This window comes from Schistocerca piceifrons, chromosome X (assembly GCF_021461385.2).
Source record: "Schistocerca piceifrons isolate TAMUIC-IGC-003096 chromosome X, iqSchPice1.1, whole genome shotgun sequence".
Lineage (NCBI taxonomy): Eukaryota > Metazoa > Arthropoda > Insecta > Orthoptera > Acrididae > Schistocerca > Schistocerca piceifrons.
Genome location: NC_060149.1, coordinates 313,990,772 through 314,010,701, shown reverse-complemented (window position 1 = coordinate 314,010,701; position 19,930 = coordinate 313,990,772).

Here is a 19,930-nt window from a genome sequence, read left to right as displayed (position 1 = left end):
GTCATTGTTATAAGGCGTCACGGCTGATTAATAAGTAAAATAGTATAACATAGTTTCCTTTGATGTTGTTAAAAATACGATGAGGAAATTATAAAGCTTAATCGGTAACTGCCAAACGTCACATCCGAAGGTATAGGGTGCGATCCCTGCTCTGTCCGAGAACACTTTGTATCACGTAACGTCACTTCTTGTATATGAAATACTTAATTATAACACCATAGACATATGGAGCGACACTTATTAATAATGGGAAATAAAATTAGCCTCTGCTGAAATGTGCTTTGTTTTAGGTTAATCGTTCGGAACATTGCTCTTTCATCTTTTTGTGGAAATTATAGCCGCCAGCGTACAGTTATATGATACCAGTAAGAACATTATGAAATATTACGCATATCTGCTGGAGCAATATGTTATATGACGTTTGAAACCAATAACAGGTTAACGTGTTGGAATTCTGTACGGCCTTTTGTGGCGTCCGCCTTGCGTATGGCCTTACTGCATTAACTTCGGTAATTAAAAACCAGAACATGGAGAATTAATTAGTGGAAACCTGCTACCTTTTTGTAAAGCACGTTGTGGTAAAACGGAAGTTTATTTACTATAGTCAATTTGTACCGTGTTTTTATCCTACATTAATACTCGGCAACCCAAATTGCAGTAAGGGGCAGAGGGCACGTTCTAGACCACTCATCCCTTCTCCTTCCCAATTCCTATTCCACTCGCGAATGGCCGTCTTTTGGAATTTTAACAGCAAGGTTCCTTGCGATGCAAAATGTCCTTTTCTAGCGACGGCCACCGGAGTTGCATGCCTATCTCGGTGACGGTCTCTCACTGACTAACGGGAATATGTTTACATAAGGTTTCGGCTATTTATTTCCCCTTGTGAAAACTCCTTGGGGTAGTGATGCCCTACAACAAGGACGATGTTAGAAACTAACTGTTTGAATGTAAATGTCCTTAATGGCGGTTTTGTGCTTTACGCAGTGTGGATGTATAGGGTGAAGAAAAATGCTGCACTTGGAGGTCGGTATGCGATTTCTCATCCAAATTCAAGACAAAAGTTTATCTAGCAAAATCAGGTCGGGTGCATTTTACACATGTATTGTCATATCGTGCAGCGTATCGGAATCTACAGAGTCAGTGTAGCACCCTTCACTACCGGACCAGCCGTCGTAGCTCACTGAGTGCAGTCTGACTCGAGAGGCTGTGCGGCGAGGACGTGGTGTTTACGTCCAAGCCGCAACAAACAGCTTAGAGGAAGCGGCGAGTGTTATTCGGCAGCGGAGCATTTAGAGTACACAGACGACGTTCACGTGGCTAACTCTGTACGAAAACTGACTTTGTATTTCATATCTGCAAACTAATTTGCTCGACGGAAAGCACTTGAAATTTTATGGATTTGAGAGAAGTGGCCAAACTCGACCGGCATTCGTCTTTCAGTAGTAGAAAGTGCTGTACATGTTAAGTTTATTAATGACCATTGCTGTGGCGGTTCTTATAAGGTCCTTCTCTCTGACGACAATGTAGGCATGTACTGGCAGAGCCGGCGGGCATTAGGATAAGAAAAGTGCATCCTTATGAACTACCAGTTAAGTAACCGTCGACTGTGCAGCAATACGGGCCGGTCTTCCCCCTACGAAGAAAAATGGATGTGTTTTGAGACGTAGGCTTCAAAAATGGATCTGAGCACTGTGGGACTTAACTTCTAAGTTCATCGGTCCCCTAGAACTTAGAACTACTTAAACCTAACTAACCTAAGGACATCACAAACATCCATGCCCGAGGCAGGATTCGAACCTGCGACCGCGGAGGTCGCACGGTTCCAGACTGTAGCGCCTAGAACCACTCGGCCACCACGGCTGGCAAACGTAGGCTTATTCTGTTCTCAACACTGTATATCAAGTCAGAATTAATCTCCTGAAACACGTCCCCTGTTATGTACACATTTGTGGCTGCGGCGCGATCGTTGTATCTGAGGGGAAATCACACGAGCTCCGGTTGTGCCAAGGGTAGGTACGATCAGAATGCTTACAACGACGAACTGCGCAGTAGACGGTGAGAGAAATCCTTGAAATGCAACAATCCCAAGCATGGCCCCACACATGTCGAGACGGCGTGAGGTACTACGGCACCAACAGCACCATTGCCCCCACCCCACCCCCGCACCCCACACAGGTGCCTACCAATAGACCACTGGATACAGCAGCGCGGCAGAATGGACCAGTAGTCACTAAGCCAGTGAGAAGGGTGGAAAACGTTCCAAGTCCAAGTACCGCTGTCCTGTCGCATCATGATTCCATACGAAGAGAAGGGATGGATGTCGACACTGACGTGACTCACAAGATAAGAGGATAGTCAGAAGCTCCATGTACGGAACAGTCTCAAACATTCGATACGAAGGAAGGATTCGCGCCTCGGAGCCAACAAAGTAACGCAAGAAACAAGGTATCGCGCCACCTGATGCCGACGAGATAGTTCGCTCACATCGAGAAAATACCAAACAAATTGCACGACCGCAGCGCAGTACTACGGCGACGAGTTGTGCAAAATAACAGCGACACAAACAGAAAGGATGACCCGAGATCAGTGTGGTGGTGAAGGTAGTGATGCGACGCCCATGGACAAGCTCGAACCACGCAGCGGTCCAGATCAACAAATTCCGTTCTTACACAGAGCCGCCCCTGCCCACAACGCTGTTGATAGGCGGATGATGTTGAGCGTGACAGCCAGGATGCAGGAACGACGAAAACACCGATGACAGCACAGGACGCAGACGAAAGCATAGGTGTCGTGGAAAACACGATATAATAAGTTGCAGGTGAAACGTATTGGGAATGATGACATTGATAATATTGTGGGTAAAGCAAACCAGAACACTGAGATAATGCCACACGTCTACTAAAGAGACTGCACTAAACTTGTACGTCATCTTCTGGAGTATTGCTGTGTGGTGGATCGATGGAGGACATCGAAAAAGTTCAAATAAGGGTAGCACGTTTTGTATTATCGCGAAATACGGGAGAGAGCGCCACGGATATAATACCTGAATTGGGCTGCCAATCATTAAAGCAAGGGCATTTTTCGTTACGGCGTCTTCTTCTCACGAGATTTCGATCACCTACTTTCTCCTCTGAGTGTGAAAATATTATGTTGACGCCCAACTAGATAGGGTGGAATCATCATCGTAATAAAATAAATCAGAGCTCGCACAGGAAGATTTAAGTGATCGTTTTTCCCTTGCGCTGTACGAGAGTGGAACGGCAGGGGAACATCTGGAAGATGGTTCGATGAACCCTCTGCCAGGCACTTAACTGTAAGGTACGGAGTAATCATGTGGATGTATATGTAGATTTATATGAAACACACTCCTTCTTGGAGAGAGAACGGTGAGTTGAGCCGCAGAATATTTAGCGGAGATTTGCAGAATCAACTCCCAACAAGCATATCGAATAACGGCGATAAACGTCAATAAAATCAGCAGTAGACATAAATTTCAGCTTCTAAGTGTTATGCTATGGGCTGCGGTCGTCGATTCGCCTTGTTAAAGAAGGTGAGTGACGCAGAGCTCCACTCTTTGGGAGCTTATAATGCTCATATCCACCCAGGCACCACATAACAACTGGACACTGGTATCTTAACCAAAGAGGGTGTCGAAGTTACGGACGTCGAGTATTTATCTTCTGCGAGAGGAGCAGCACTTAAGGTCATCGACGTTCGGATCATCAATAATAAGACCTCAGGTGGGGCTGCAGTTGACGAAATGCTCTCGACACTGCCACGCAAACTGTACCGCGAGACTGCTGCTGAGATGCAATTAGACATGACGGAAGAGGAGGTGACGAATGCTCTGGCGGAAAGTTGCCAGAATACATCCCCTGGCCCCAATGGACTGCCCACAGAATTCTGCAGGGAATTTCTAGATAAGCTAACGTCGACGTTAAGACAATTCCTGGAGTTGATGACGCCCGTAGCATTCTTACCTCGCGACTTTTACGCAGGGTCTGATCATCCAGGTTCCGAAGACGTCTTCGGAATACCCTGTGCGCCAATACCGGCCTCGGACACTTCTCAATAGTGGTTACAACGTTTTAGCAAGAATTTTGGCACTTCGCTTAAAGCCAGCCCTTGACTTTTTTATTTATTTATTTATTGTTCCGTGGGACCAAATTAAGGAGAAGTCTCCATGGTCATGGAACGAGTCAATACATGAAATTATAACACGATATTAGAAACAGATAAAATGAAATATAAAAAAACATATTCAGGTGACAAGTTGTAAGTTTAAATAAAGAAAATCAACAATGTAACACTGGAATTTGCTTAATTTTTTAGCTCTTCCAGGAGCTCCTCGACAGAATAGAAGGAATGAGCCATGAGGAAACTCTTCAGTTTAGACTTAAAAGAGTTTGGGCTACTGCTAAGATTTTTGAGTTCTTGTGGTAGCTTATTGAAAATGGATGCAGCAGAATACTGCACTCCTTTCTGCACAAGAGTCAAGGAAGTGCATTCTACATGCTGATTTGATTTCTGCCTAGTATTAACTGAGTGAAAGCTGCTAACTCTTGGGAATAGGCTAATATTGCTAACAACAAACGACATTAAAGAAAATATATACTGTGAGGGCAATGTCAGAATTCCCAGATTTTTCAATAGGGGTCGACAAGAGGTTCTCGAACTTACACCACATATAGCTCGAACAGCCCGTTTTTGAGCCAAAAATACCCTTTCTGAATCAGAATAATTACCCCAAAAAATAATACCATACGACATAAGCGTATGAAAATATGCGAAGTAGACTACTTTACGTGTTGAAGTGTCACTTATTTCAGATACTGTTCTAATGGTAAATAAAGCAGCATTGACAAACGCGCTATTTACCTGGCATTATGTGCCTACCGCTATCTAACAGCCATCGCGGAAGCCTGAAGAATTCATGGAGTGGTACGTTCGGTCGAAGAAGAGAAAGCTTTCGATGCAGTTGGCCATGACTTTCTGTGCACAACGATGGCAGCCGTGAACATACCACAACAGTTCATCACGACAGTAATGTGACTTCTTCACGGATTGCAGCTAGTGATCTTAGTCCGCAGACTTCTGACAAGACCAATACAGATACAGGGCTCTGTCAGGCAACGGTGTCCATCTCCACGGCCCTATTTGCACTTGCGATCGATCCGCTGTCGATGGAAGTCCAAAGTACGCTACAGGGCATCAATGTGCGAGGGGATAAATTTGTGTACCGAGCGTACGCGGGTGATGTGGTATTTTTGATACTCTCGGACGAACATATTGCCATAGAATTAGCTCTTGAGGCTTACAAAATATCGTCTGACGCACACATGAACAGACAAAATCGGGAATCGTAAACATTGGTCGTGGGTTACCTGCGCAACCGGATGGGTACATTAGGGTGGTCACTTAGATGAAATGTTTGCGGGTGGTGTGCTCTGATACAACACGCCATACAATAGCTCTCAACTACAAACTTCTCTTGAGCAACATCCGCGCCTGTATCCGCCTACTCTCCTGGCGATCCTTGATGCGCTCCAAAAGACTGACTTAGTTAACACCTTCTTGGCGCCGAAGTTTACACATTTGGCAAGAATCTATCCAATTCCGCGAGCGACAGCGAAGAGACTCCAGGTAGCCGTCGGATATCACGTGAACCAAGGACATGTCTTCAAAGTGAGATACGTAACGCTCACTCTCCCTGTGATGGTCGGCGGCCTAGGACTCAACGAATGAGTACGTCAAGGGTTTGGCGTTATTCGTGCGACTGACGTTATGGCACTGGAAACGCTACCACAGCAGTCTGACCTCATTCCTCGTCAAGGAAATTGTGCCACCCAACGTGGACCCACTGACAGATATTCACCACATCCCCACAGCATTGACCCACTGCCGCACGTTTCTGCTAGAATATAGTTGCTAAGGAAGATGCTGGGCATTTACGATCTGCCCACGGTTCGCAGGGTGTACGGCAGCCCACCTTGCGGCGGTAACAGAACTTGATCAAAATCAAATGTCCTACGGGTGACTGGAATGCAATCTGATGTAAGATACACCTGCCCCCCCCCCCCACTCCAGCTTATAGATGGCGGTGTGAACTACATGGTACTATTATGTGAACGGAAAATACGTCACGCAATCACGTCTGCACAAAATTCATCTCTCCTCTGAGTGTGAAAATATTATGTTGACGCCCAACTAGATAGGGTGGAATCATCATCATAATAAAATAAATCAGAGCTCGCACAGGAAGATTTAAGTGATCGTTTTTCCCTTGCGCTGTACGAGAGTGGAACGGCAGGGGAACATCTGGAAGATGGTTCGATGAACCCTCTGCCAGGCACTTAACTGTAAGGTACGGAGTAATCATGTGGATGTATATGTAGATTTATATGAAACACACTCCTTCTTGGAGAGAGAACGGTGAGTTGAGCCGCAGAATATTTAGCGGAGATTTGCAGAATCAACTCCCAACAAGCATATCGAATAACGGCGATAAACGTCAATAAAATCAGCAGTAGACATAAATTTCAGCTTCTAAGTGTTATGCTATGGGCTGCGGTCGTCGATTCGCCTTGTTAAAGAAGGTGAGTGACGCAGAGCTCCACTCTTTGGGAGCTTATAATGCTCATATCCACCCAGGCACCACATAACAACTGGACACTGGTATCTTAACCAAAGAGGGTGTCGAAGTTACGGACGTCGAGTATTTATCTTCTGCGAGAGGAGCAGCACTTAAGGTCATCGACGTTCGGATCATCAATAATAAGACCTCAGGTGGGGCTGCAGTTGACGAAATGCTCTCGACACTGCCACGCAAACTGTACCGCGAGACTGCTGCTGAGATGCAATTAGACATGACGGAAGAGGAGGTGACGAATGCTCTGGCGGAAAGTTGCCAGAATACATCCCCTGGCCCCAATGGACTGCCCACAGAATTCTGCAGGGAATTTCTAGATAAGCTAACGTCGACGTTAAGACAATTCCTGGAGTTGATGACGCCCGTAGCATTCTTACCTCGCGACTTTTACGCAGGGTCTGATCATCCAGGTTCCGAAGACGTCTTCGGAATACCCTGTGCGCCAATACCGGCCTCGGACACTTCTCAATAGTGGTTACAACGTTTTAGCAAGAATTTTGGCACTTCGCTTAAAGCCAGCCCTTGACTTTTTTATTTATTTATTTATTGTTCCGTGGGACCAAATTAAGGAGAAGTCTCCATGGTCATGGAACGAGTCAATACATGAAATTATAACACGATATTAGAAACAGATAAAATGAAATATAAAAAAACATATTCAGGTGACAAGTTGTAAGTTTAAATAAAGAAAATCAACAATGTAACACTGGAATTTGCTTAATTTTTTAGCTCTTCCAGGAGCTCCTCGACAGAATAGAAGGAATGAGCCATGAGGAAACTCTTCAGTTTAGACTTAAAAGAGTTTGGGCTACTGCTAAGATTTTTGAGTTCTTGTGGTAGCTTATTGAAAATGGATGCAGCAGAATACTGCACTCCTTTCTGCACAAGAGTCAAGGAAGTGCATTCTACATGCTGATTTGATTTCTGCCTAGTATTAACTGAGTGAAAGCTGCTAACTCTTGGGAATAGGCTAATATTGCTAACAACAAACGACATTAAAGAAAATATATACTGTGAGGGCAATGTCAGAATTCCCAGATTTTTCAATAGGGGTCGACAAGAGGTTCTCGAACTTACACCACATATAGCTCGAACAGCCCGTTTTTGAGCCAAAAATACCCTTTCTGAATCAGAATAATTACCCCAAAAAATAATACCATACGACATAAGCGTATGAAAATATGCGAAGTAGACTACTTTACGTGTTGAAGTGTCACTTATTTCAGATACTGTTCTAATGGTAAATAAAGCAGCATTGACAAACGCGCTATTTACCTGGCATTATGTGCCTACCGCTATCTAACAGCCATCGCGGAAGCCTGAAGAATTCATGGAGTGGTACGTTCGGTCGAAGAAGAGAAAGCTTTCGATGCAGTTGGCCATGACTTTCTGTGCACAACGATGGCAGCCGTGAACATACCACAACAGTTCATCACGACAGTAATGTGACTTCTTCACGGATTGCAGCTAGTGATCTTAGTCCGCAGACTTCTGACAAGACCAATACAGATACAGGGCTCTGTCAGGCAACGGTGTCCATCTCCACGGCCCTATTTGCACTTGCGATCGATCCGCTGTCGATGGAAGTCCAAAGTACGCTACAGGGCATCAATGTGCGAGGGGATAAATTTGTGTACCGAGCGTACGCGGGTGATGTGGTATTTTTGATACTCTCGGACGAACATATTGCCATAGAATTAGCTCTTGAGGCTTACAAAATATCGTCTGACGCACACATGAACAGACAAAATCGGGAATCGTAAACATTGGTCGTGGGTTACCTGCGCAACCGGATGGGTACATTAGGGTGGTCACTTAGATGAAATGTTTGCGGGTGGTGTGCTCTGATACAACACGCCATACAATAGCTCTCAACTACAAACTTCTCTTGAGCAACATCCGCGCCTGTATCCGCCTACTCTCCTGGCGATCCTTGATGCGCTCCAAAAGACTGACTTAGTTAACACCTTCTTGGCGCCGAAGTTTACACATTTGGCAAGAATCTATCCAATTCCGCGAGCGACAGCGAAGAGACTCCAGGTAGCCGTCGGATATCACGTGAACCAAGGACATGTCTTCAAAGTGAGATACGTAACGCTCACTCTCCCTGTGATGGTCGGCGGCCTAGGACTCAACGAATGAGTACGTCAAGGGTTTGGCGTTATTCGTGCGACTGACGTTATGGCACTGGAAACGCTACCACAGCAGTCTGACCTCATTCCTCGTCAAGGAAATTGTGCCACCCAACGTGGACCCACTGACAGATATTCACCACATCCCCACAGCATTGACCCACTGCCGCACGTTTCTGCTAGAATATAGTTGCTAAGGAAGATGCTGGGCATTTACGATCTGCCCACGGTTCGCAGGGTGTACGGCAGCCCACCTTGCGGCGGTAACAGAACTTGATCAAAATCAAATGTCCTACGGGTGACTGGAATGCAATCTGATGTAAGATACACCTGCCCCCCCCCCCCCCCCACTCCAGCTTATAGATGGCGGTGTGAACTACATGGTACTATTATGTGAACGGAAAATACGTCACGCAATCACGTCTGCACAAAATTCATCTCGCAGCAACGCTGTTGTGCTAGACCTACCACATGCATGATACAGACATCCACCGACTGGTTTGTGGAGCGGAATAGGAAGTGTGGCAACTGCTCTTCTGCATATTGGCCTTCCTCTAAGGAACCGCGTCTCATACTATTTCAGTGTCGTCGTTACATTACCCTGACGACATTCCCGAGAATGAAGGGAAATGCAGAACACCTGCTAAAGGAAGTTACTGTGTACTGTATATTATAAACGGCCGAATATGATGTTGTTGACACTAGAACATTCTCAGAGAGCCACCACCCGAATTCACCGTTACTGTGCAAGCATCGAGAACACGGCTGCGAGTCAGGACAGCCCGCGCGTCTCGATACCTTCTGTCTCCACGTTTTGAAATGTGTTCCGGAAGGCAATCACGTATCTTATAAAACTGGAAGGGCCTTTCGTGTTTTCGCTTCCTTTCTAACGACATTTTTTCGCAAAAGGGAAAGACTGTCAAGATTGTGTAAATGTAACTATTTTAAACATGCTGATAGGTATTTCCATAGTCCCGTGCATAAACTGTATTCTTTAAAAGAATAACAAAAAATTAGAACCATGCTAAGTAAAAAAAATGTTCACACCTGCGTTTACAAAAAAAGGGAGCAGGAGACCTGGGTTCGAGTCATGAACTGGCACAAATTTTAAACAAAGAAAAGGGGAAAAAAACTGAATAGAGTGCTGGGACATCAAACCGACATCCACCCTGTAGCTATGATTCGAATCGTCATTAGTTTCCTTTTTATTTTTTAGACGTCCGTTTCCTATTTCTCGCCGTTGATGAAAAGGACATCATTCTGTCACATGACAATAGTCCATAACATGGCAGTGGGATCCATTGAACTACATGCATGTGTCTACTAACTGTGCAGTGCACAACCATAACTGGTCCTGTCAAGTTCATGTAGCGCAGATTCCCGATGGCGTACACAAACAATGAATATATCCATATGCTTTTGGTGTTAGGTGCAGCCCATAACCAAACTGCTATTGGCACTCGTGTGACTGCTGCGCGCTACCCTCTAAGGCGCCATCCCGAAAAGAATGTTTTTCGTCGCCTGGAGCAATGTCTTCGGGAAACCGGACTAGACATAGTCCACAAACAGACGACGCGATTATTGAAACCGCTCATCAGTGTACTAGTTGAAGTACTTGTGTTATTGCCGGCCGGAGTGGCCGTGCCGTTCTAGGCGCTACAGTCTGGAACTGCGTGACTGCTACGGTCGCAGGTTCGAATCCTGCCTCGGGCATGGATGTGTGTGATGTCATTAGGTTGGTTAGGTTTAAGTAGTTCTAAATTCTAGGGGACTGATGACTACAGCAGTTAAGTCCCATAGTTCTCAGAGCCAGTCGAACCATTTTGAACCTGTGTTATTGCAAGGCAGTTCCAGATATCTCAGACTGGTTGCTGGGGTGTTGCATGATGAATTGCATCCATATCATTACACGTTAATTCAGCTCCAGCGGCCAGAAGATAGCAATCGCCAGGTACACTTCTGTGAATGGCTTTTGCACAAAGTGTCAGATAACGAACATTATATAAATAATTTGATAAGGACTGACGCCTCTAGTTTCACTCATGAACATATTTTCAACTTCCAAAACAGCCATTACCGGTTGGAACACAACTTCCACGCCTTCGTGAACGTGTCTTTGAGGCACACTTTAGCATCAACCTGTGGGCGGAAACCGTGGGAAGAGTGATTTTGGGGCTTTATCTATTTATGGACAAGTTGAATGCATCCCTATATCGTACGTTTCTTTACAATACTTTGTCCCACGCTTTAGAAAATGTTCCACTTGAGGTTCGGCGACAGCTATGGTTTCAACATGATGCTGCACCGCCACAGAATAAAATGGATGTGGGTAACTATTTAAATCAAGCGTTTCCAGGGAAATTGATTCGTGCTATGTCTTAACGTTTAAATAAAGGTAACGGTAACAGAAAGAAATGCACAAGACACCGCATTGTGGAGGTGTAAATTGGATTTTGTGCTTTATCTGAGCAAAAATGTTTGGCATAAACGCTACTCGAGCATCGTCGAGGCTGCGTATGTTCACTGCAGAATGCCTCTTCACACTCTTTTTTGTTGATCTCATTTTGTTCGCTATTGTTCGTTCAGGGTGGACAAAAAATGCCGCTTGTTAGAGTCCATCATTGATCCATTAACTCAGTTTTTTGTTACAGAGAGCAGTTAACCCTCTGACCGAACACGCTGAGCTAAAGGGACAACTCCGGCACAGAGCAGAGTTTGTGCTACCTGTTCTTGGCGACGCTGCACGCAGTTACAGCGTTGCCAGAGTCTCGTTTTTTTAAACTGCGTTTCTCTTAATCTTATTAGAGGGAGTAGGTTTTTCTAGACAGACTGCTGAATTGGGATGAGGAATCGCATGCCGGCCGCCAATTCCGGCATTTTTCCTTCACAATGTATACAAGACGTCTCTCCTAAGAGTCGTCGGACACCTTTTCTCTGGTGTTTCAGCAGATACTAGCAATTCAGTGTTTTCATCTGTAGCTGAAGTCAGCCCAAGCAAATAGTGCTCACCACTTCTTTCATGCGACGCCCAGTGTCGGCGGAAAGCGTCGGTTTGTTTCCCGTTACAAACAAAATAATTCTTAAAACAGAATTTTAAGTGTCTGTACGATAGAGCGGTCCTAGATTAGTCTAGTGCGATATTTGTTTTATTGAGGTGTATTAACAGGGACAATAGTACTCGAAGAATACCCAGTACTCCAGCCACGATAGCGTTGCCCTAGCACACAATGACTGAAACAGCCAAGCATTCAGTGCTACTGAGTCGCTGGTAGACTGCTGTTTATTCTTCGTGTTCACACATATGAATGAAATGAATTCGGACTAAACTAATTTGGAATCCCTCTATCGAATGGACACGTAAATTTCCTATATAAAAATCATTTTGTTTGTAATGGGATACTAACCAACACTTTCTGCTGACGTTGGCCGTCGCATGAAAGACATGACGATCAGTAATTGTTTGGGCAGACCCAGCCAATTGCAAATATCCGCCGAAATACCAGAGAAAATGCGCCTGACGACTATTAGGTGAGGCACCCGGTATATACATCAAATAAGTGCTTTTATATGGGGTGGCCAGAAACAGCCCGTAAAGCTTGTAAGAGTATTGCAAGGGTAGGTAGTGCTCAGAAAATAAGTGTTAAGGAAAAAAATTAATACGTTGCCATGTTTCCCTGTTAATCAGCACTGAACGTAGCCGGACAGGCTGCTGCTATCGCAAATTCAAGCAGCCCACCAGATACAATTAGTGTCAGTTGTTCTCATAGCCTGGATAATAATGCACGAGACTGCTTAGCCTTCGACGCGGATTCGATGCTTACTACCGTCTCATGTCTAATTTTTGTATCGTTCTCTTGTTCTGCTCTGCGAAACGAAACAAAGAACGCGTTTGGCGACACCGTCTTTGGTGCTCCTGATTGGCCAACTTGAATGCTAATTAACTCGGAAACGGCAAAACGTATCGATTTTTTTTCTTAACAATTATTCCTCAGCACACCCTACACTGCAACACGCTTACAAACTTTCGAGACTGTTTTTGACCACCCTGCGTAGTCTGCACTATATCGTGAACTCAACCGAACAACATTGCAACAAAATGACGCTAGATTTTTGACTTAGGTAAACTAGAACTACTCAACCTTGAAAATTGGTTGACATCGTGACCAGTCGTTATTAGAGGTAGTTACGTTTAGATAGGCCGTTTCTAATACCGTATTTTGCTCTATGGCATCACCACCCCAAGAAACCTCCACCGCAAGGAGAATACAGAGCTATAATTTATGTAAACAACAATATGTATCGAGACGTGAACAGCCTTCTAGAGAAACCGGCTATTGCGTTATTTGTGTAAATAAATAGCTTTATCAATAGTGACTAGTTACTTTTATCGTGTATTTTCTTAACACTCGGTGGCCGTGCGGTTCTAGGCGCTCCAGTCCGGAGCCGCGCTGCTGCTACGGTCGCAGGTTCGAATCCTGCCTCGGGCATGGGTGTGTGTGATGTCCTTAGGTTAGTTAGGTTTAAGTAGTTCTAAGTTCTAGGGGACTGATGACCTCAGCAGTTAAGTCCCATAGTGCTCAGAGCCATTTGAACCATTTGCAAGAGAAATTGAAAGTTGAGTGGACTCAGGATTGGATCGTTGATGTGCAAAACACACCGAAAAGCGTGAATGGGGATCTCATAAAATCTGACTCCTTCATCGTTATCTTCAATAGCATGAAGCTCCCAGAGCATATCGAGGCAGTTTTCCTTCACCTAAATATATGGCCATATGTCCCCAACTCAGTGGCCTGTTTTAAATTCCAGCATTTGGAGCACACCACCTTAGGATGTAAGGGTGAAGCCACTTGTGGCAAATGTTGCAAGGCTAAGAGAGGTTTTGCTGTTTTTGTCAAAACCACACACCACTCCTTTGCTCTCGCCTTGGTTACTGACCTACAATCAGTAGCCTTTACTGTCCATGTGGATCAAAAGATCGTTATCTGTTACCTGTATTTATCTCCACAGGATGCAATAGACTTTCAGACTCTCACAGATATTATAGCACATTTCCTTTGCCCATTTCTCCTTCTAGGTGATTTCAGTGTCCATAATGTACTATGGGGTTCGACCTATACTTGCCCCAAGGGTCGAGTCTCGGTGGATCTCACCATGTATCAGGAGCTGTGCATCCTTAACACAGGCAGTCCCAGTCATTTCTCGGCTGATACTGGGTCATCGTCAACCATCGACCTCTCTTTCTGCTCTCCATCTCTTGCACAATCAGCTCAGTGGGAAGTAAACGAGGACCTTCTTCCAGTGACCACTTCCCACTGTGGATACACCTACTGGAAACATCCCAAAGGTGTTGTAAGGGATTTAGGTCACGACCCTGTGTAGGCCAGTCCATTACAGGGATATCATTGTCGTATAACCATTCCCCACAGGCCGTGCATTATGAACAGATGCTCGATCGTGTTCAAAGATGCAATCGCTATCCCCGAATTGCTCTTCAACAGTGAGAAGCAAGAAGGTTCTTAAAATATCAGTGGAGACCTGGGCTATTATAGTACCACACAAGACAACATGGGGTGCAAGCCACCTCAATGAAAAACACGACCGCACCATAACACCACCGCCTCCCAATTTTACTGTTGGCACTATACTCGCTAGCAGATGACTTCCACTGTACATTCGCCATACCCACGCCTTGACGTCGGATCGCCACATTGTGTACCGTGATTCGTCACTCCACACAACGTTTTTCCACTGTTCAACCGTCCAATGTTTACGTTCCTTACACCAAGCGAGGCGTCGTTTGGCATTTACCGGCGTAATGTGTGGCTTACGAGCAGCCGCTCGACCATGAAATCGAAGTATTCTTATCTCCCGCCAAACTGTCATAGTACTTGCAGTGGATCCTGATTCAGTTTGGAATTCCTGTGTGATGGTCTGGATAGATGTCTGCCTATTACACATTACGACGCTCTTCAACTGTCAGCCGTCTCTGTCAGTCAACAGACGAGGTCAACCTGTACGCTTCTCTGCTGTACGTGTCCCTTCACGTCTCCACTTCACTATCACATCGGAAACAGTGGACCTAGGAATGTTTAGGAGTGTGGAAATCACGCGTACAGACGTATGACAGAAGTGACACCCAATCACCTGACCACGTTCGAGGTCCGTGAGTTCCGCGCAGCGCCCCATTCTCCTCTCTCACGACGCCTAATGCCTACTGAGGGCGCTGATATTGAATACCTGGCAGTAGGTGGCAGCACAAATGCACCTAATATGAAAAGCGTATGTTTTTGGGGGTGTCTGGATACTTTTGATTACATAGTGTAGCTCCTACGTCTTCCGTGGTCCACCCCAGCTTTATGCTTAAGGTAACGTAAAACACCGATAACGTTTAGTATCTTGTGCCGAACGGCAAACTAGTCATATTGAACAAAGAAACTCTGTTTGCAAATTGATAATTTTTTGACTTGTTGAACACGAAATTTGAGGACGATGGCGTCTATAGCTATGTCGGGAAACCGTCCTGGTGCACAATCAAATTGCAAAGTGCATCGAGAGACTCTTTACTTTGCCCTTTGAGGTACCAATATGCTCTATTGGATCCCGCCATGATCAGATATTGTGCCACCTTCTGCAATACATTTTCCATCTTCTATAATTAGAGGGAACAGTTGTAACTTTCTCATTGGTGAAGCGTACACTGATTTCTGAGTAGGAAAGGAGACAACAGTTACAACAGCAACGAATGACTGTTGTGTGTTGGTAGCATTTGTAAGTAGCAGGCAGTAATTACAAAAGTATACGACTTTTACTGTACACACAGATGCAAGTTGTACACGGTGACAATTATTGAATAATATGAATAACGTAAATTAATTACAAACTACGGCGTGCTCACAGTTTATTCAACATGTAAACGTCACTACAGATGTTCGGATTTAGATTATGGTATGTTCGATATGCCTGACACCATTGGCGATAACGTGGCTCAGACGAATAGCGAAATTCTGAATGACCCCCTAAAGTGTCGGAACATAGATGCTGTCGATGACCTCCTGAATGGCTGTTTTCAGCTCAAGAATGGTTTTGCGGTTGTTGTTGTATACCTTTTGTTTAATACAGCTCCACAAAAAGGAGTCGCATGTGTTCAATTCCGGAGAATATGGCGGCTAATCGAGGCTCATGCCAATGGCCTCTGCGTACCCCACAACTAGAACGCGGTATCCCAGGATACGATCGACTGCATGCGAGAGTCAGCGCCTCCATTGCCAGTCGTGGAGGCTACACGTACTAACATAGGTGTTTCAGCATGGATCGGTACCTAGTACCTCAGAACTGCTTGTGCTACACATATGTAAATGTACCCATTTCATGTAATCAATATACACTGCACCAACAATAAATCTTGAGTGAATTGGAAATCTCTAAAATGGTGTACTGACTTTTTATAGAAGTGTGTATCGTAAACTGTCATGGAAAGCCCAAGTTTTGGATCTTCTTCACAAACTCAGTGTTGCTATATAACATTATAACAGTATTTGCAATAAGTGTGGGTCCAACTCGAAATTTAGTCTAACTTGCTTATTTTCATTCACTTGTGACAAACGAAATTATATTCTGTGGTAGGTCTTCCCATTCGCATAGAGTAATTTTAGCTCAGAGCAGTTCGAACAGTGTGTAGTGTAAATTCTCAAACCTCTTGGGACCCTTGCTCTCGAGTCTGGGAATTCTGACAATGGCCAATTCTGAATTTCCAAGAATTAGCCGCTTTCACTCAGTTAATACTAGGCAGAAATCCAGTCTCTCCTCTTGTGCAGAAAGCCGTACAGTGTTCTGCTGCACCCATTTTCAGTAACCTACCACAAGAATTTAAAAAAATTAATTGTAATCCTTGCACATTCCGGACCAAACTGAAGAATTCCTCTGGGATCAATCCTTCTATTCTCTCCTTCCTGGACGAAAATTAAGCTCATTACTATGTTGTATTGTAGGTTACGATAATATATACTCGCAGCTTGTCATCTGCATAGAATTCGTCTAAATCTTATTTTATAAACGTTAATTTCATGTACTGACTCGCTCCATAATCGTGGGGATTTTCTCATCAGTTTGGTCCTGCGGAACTACCTGTGTAAAATAAAATTTTGAACAATTAGAATAAGGGTCGTTCAGAGGAAGAAAAAAATGAACCAGAATCCGGGTATCATTTTGTCAGGATTAACGTGATACGCGGTAATCAAGAATACGCGGCACATAGTCAAATGAGAGACGACTGCTGAATGACATGATTGCCTCGATCGTGAACGAAGCCAGGTGCTTATCTAGATGTTTCTGTTGCACATAAACTAGTTCGATTCACTGAAATGAAATAAAAACACTACCGAACGTTCTAGAGACAGAATGAAATGTACTTCTCCTACTGAAATAATACCTGGTCGCTCCAATTGAAGCATGAATATATCTATGTTTCAAGGAAACAAAAAGTCGTACCATTTCAACCTCTGGACTACGTCTCCCCTTTTTGAAATGTCCAGTCGAGGCGATGGGCACCAGAGAGCACTCTACAGGGGTGGGGGCTGGACGGCTGAAAATGCCGATGCTGAAAAGCGGAAACTGTCGTGATTAGTCGAGAACGAACCCGCTTTCTAGAGGAATCTGCCAGTATCATAAATTGGGGAGTGCTCTGATTCGTGGATAAAGAACTAGGATCCTGCTCTGGAAAAAGCTGACAGAACCGATATTACAGCACGAGCTACACAAGAAACCACTGTTTCCCTCGCCAGTCAAGTCAGACCAACATGCTCACAGAAACTGACTAACCAGAAATTATCTGTGGAAATGGAGAGGATGGCGATAAGGAAGCTGGTCGATACATGAAATAAATATGCACTCCTATACTGCATATTCCCTTCACGCGACAAAATGACACAGAAAAAGCATCTTGATTCTCTATATATGTATATCCATGAATATGAATCAATCGGTAAGAAAAATAGGCTTCCACAACCGTCTTCAAACTGGCTGCTACTCCATACGTAGTACTTTATTTACATATGGTTGGTAGAAACTGTAGCTCTTCCCTCTCTTCAAACAGACATAACGTAAATGTACAAGTTAGTTGGATCCAAGGGTTTAGTTCTCAACTCGCATCCGCTGCCTACGACACTATGTGGCCGCGTCTTGCTAGCTGTGGGAGGTTACTGCAACTGGTTTGTGTAGAGCAACAGTCAGCAGTGGTTCCGTCAGCTCACTCCCGCTTTAATTGATATCCTGAGCCAAGTAGTGACAGCCGCTCAGCGGTAAAACTTGAACGGCGAAACTATAGGCCTTAAAGCCGCTAGCGTCTCATCGTTAAGAGGTCAGTTGGTCAGTCGCTCTCAGCGCATCTTGATCGACGTCACGGCTTCAACGTGAACCCGTCTCGTCATTATCGTACCTTGCTGCATGTTCCATCCTCTCAAGCCCGGTTAGGCCCTGACAAATCACTGCTTACTGTGAACAGCTGTGGTGCAGTAATGTTTTCTTTCTATGTTTCTTGAAGAATGCATATGTGTGTGTGCGTGCGAGCGCGCGTGTATGTATGTGTGTGTATGTAAGTGAGTGTGTGTGAGCGCGCGCGCTCACGCGCTCCAGTGTATTGCTCGGTTAATATCACGGCATCTTTTCCCCACAGCTAATTGCTAACTTTGATATAATGAACACGGTTCTGGTAAGCCCATTTAAACTATGACCTTACCGCTAAAGACACCACTCAGTTGCTTTTGTTTGTTATTCTTCTATAATTATAGGTTTTCGTGTAGAGCACAGCCGGCAAGAATGAGCCATCTCTTGCAAATTACGGAAAATTTTAGGTCCACTATCATCCGAAGTACAGGACATGGACTCCTCCTGCATGTGTTTAAGGAATTCCGAATTGCTTGCACAAGGGGCAAATGGTGTTTATTGCCTTTGCACGTGGAGTAAGTAGACGTCCTAGTAACACCTCCCAGGAGCTTATTCCCCTCTCAGCTTCCATCACCTCCTCTTCTCTTCACCGCCACGTCACTGCACACACAAAAAGAACCAGCCAGATTCGTTGTTTTTGTATCTTGTGTAGGGCTTTTCATTGCTACGTGGCTACAGCACTCCACATTCACTTGAAAGTGATATGTGTATTCAAACCTCGGTTTCCCTCTACAATTTTTGCCTCGAAAACTTATTTAATAAACTGTCCCTTGATTATTCGAGTTGTGTCCCATCAAACTAACTCTTCTTCTAGTCAATTTGTTCCATAAAGTCCTTTTTCCAGTTTGATTCAGTACCTCGTCGTAAGTTATTCCATATAACCATTTAATCTTAAAACCTTCTTCGTTAGCACCACATTTCAAAAGCGTCTGTTCTCCTATTACCACTTCTGATAATCGTCCGCATATGATTTCCATATGTGTCCAGTCCCAGAAACCACTGATTCCAGAAAAGGCTTCCTAAAACTTAAACTGATTCTCGATGCTAGCATATTACACTTTTTGCAGGTAAGCTATTCTTGCTAGTGATAGTCGGAATTTTACATTCTCTTTACTTCTTCCAATCTCCCCCCCCCCCCCCTCCCCCCAATGAACCATGGACCTTGCCGTTGGTGAGGAGGCTTGCGTGCCTCAATGACACAGATAGCCGTACTGTAGGTGCAACCACAACGGAGGGATATCTGTTGAGAGGCCAGACAAACGTGTGGTTCGTGAAGAGGGGCAGCAGCCTTTTCAGTAGTTGCAGGGACAACAGTCAGGATGATTGACTGACATGGCCCTGTAACATTAACCAAAACGGCTTTGATGTGCGGGTACTGCGAACGGCTGAAAGCAAGGGGAAACTACAGCCGTAATTTTTCCCGAGGGCATGCAGCTTTTCTGTATGGTTAAATGATGATGGCGACCTCTTCGGTAGATTATTCCAGAGGTAAAATAGTCCCCCATTCGGATCTCCGGGCGGGGGCTACTCAGAAGGATGTCGTTATCAGGAGAAAGAAAACTGGCGTTTTACGGATGCTAGCGTAGAATGTCAGATCCCTTAATCGGGCAGGTAGGTTAGAAAATTTAAAAAAGGAAATGGGTAGGTTAAAGTCAGATATAGTGGGAATTAGTGATGTTCGGTGGCAGGCGGAACAAGACTTCTGGTC